Below are 1683 nucleotides of genomic sequence, written 5' to 3'. Positions count from 1 at the left end.
GCCAACACTGCCAGTGCTCCATCCCCACACAGCCAGCACCGCCATTGATACCCCCATAGCCAGTAATGCCAGAGCCCACCCCAGCCAACACTGCCATTGTTCCCCCCACAGCCAGCACTGACAGTTCCCCCACTCCCACAGCCAGCACTGCCAGTGGTACCCCGAAAGCAGCACTGCCAGTGATCCCCCCACTGCCAGTGCTACCCCCACAGCCAGCACTGCCAGTTCTCCCCCCACATTCAGAACTGCCAGTGCTCTCCAACAGCCAGCACTGCCAGAATCATCTCCAGCCAGCACTGCCAGAATCCTCCCCAGCCAGCAATGCCAGTGATCCCCCACAGCCAGCACTGCCAGTGCTCCCTTCCCCACAGAAAGCATTGCCAGTGCTCCCTCCCCCACAGCCAGCACTGCCAGTGCCCATCCACAGCCAGCACTGCCAGTGCTCCCTCCCCTCACAGCCAGCACTGCCAGTGCTCCATCCCCACACAGGCAGCAGTACCAGTGATAACCCCATAGCCAGCACTGCCAGAGCCCACCCCAGCCAACACTGCCATTGCTCCCTCCACAGCCAGCACTGCCAGTGCTTCCTTCCCCAACAGCCAGCACTGCCAGTGCTCCATCCCCCACAGCCAGCACTGGCAGTACTCCCTCCCCACACAGCCAGCACTGCCAGCAATACTTCTCCACAGCCAGCACTGCCAGTGCTCCCTCCCGCACAGCCAGCACTGCCATTGCCCACGCACAGCCAGCACTGCCAGGGATACACCACAGCCAGCACTGCCAGTGATCCTACCACAGCTAGCACTGCCAGTGCTCCCCCCACAGCCAGCACTGCATGTGATACCCCACAGCCAACACTGCCAGTGATACCGCACAGACAACACTGCCGGAGCTCCCCCCACAGCCAGCACTGCCAGTGCCCCCCCCTGCTGCCAGCACTGCCAGTGCTCCCCATAGAGCCAGTACTGCAAGTGCTTCCCCCCACAGCCAGTACTGCCAGTGTTTCCCCACACAGCCAGCACTGCAGGTGCTTCCGCCCGCCACAGCCATCACTGTTGTGATACCCGACAGTCAGCACTGCCAGTGCTCCCCCCCACAGCCAGCACTGTCAGTGTCTTCCGCAGCCAGCACTGCCAGTGATACCCCACAGCCAGCACTGTCAGTGCTCCCCCCACAGCCAGCATTGCCATTGCCCTCCCCACACAGCTAGCACTGCCAGTGCTCCCCCACTGGCAGCACCCAGCGCTACCCACACAGCCAGCACTGCCAGGGCTCTAACCCCACAGCCAGCACTGTCAGTGATACCCCACAGCAAGCCCTGCCAGCGCTCCCCCCACAGCCAACACTGCCTGTGTCCCCCAACCCACAGACAGCACTGCCAGTGCTCCCCCAAAGCCAGTACTACCAGTGATACACCATAGTCAACACTGCCAGTGATTCCTCCACAGCCAACACTGCCAGAGATCCCCCACAGCCAGCACTGCCATTTCCCACCACAGCCAGCACTGGCAATGCTCCCCCACACAGCCAGCACTGCCAGTGCCTTCCGAAGCCAGCAATGCCTGTGCTCCCCCAAACAGCCAACACTTCTAGTGCTCCCCCTCACAGCTAGCACTGCCTGTGCTCCATAACCACACAGCCAGCACTGCCAGTGCCCACCCACAGCGAGATCTGCCAGTGATA

The sequence above is a fragment of the Scyliorhinus canicula genome, unplaced genomic scaffold (assembly GCF_902713615.1).
Source record: "Scyliorhinus canicula unplaced genomic scaffold, sScyCan1.1, whole genome shotgun sequence".
NCBI lineage: Eukaryota > Metazoa > Chordata > Chondrichthyes > Carcharhiniformes > Scyliorhinidae > Scyliorhinus > Scyliorhinus canicula.
This window is presented reverse-complemented; position numbering follows the sequence as displayed.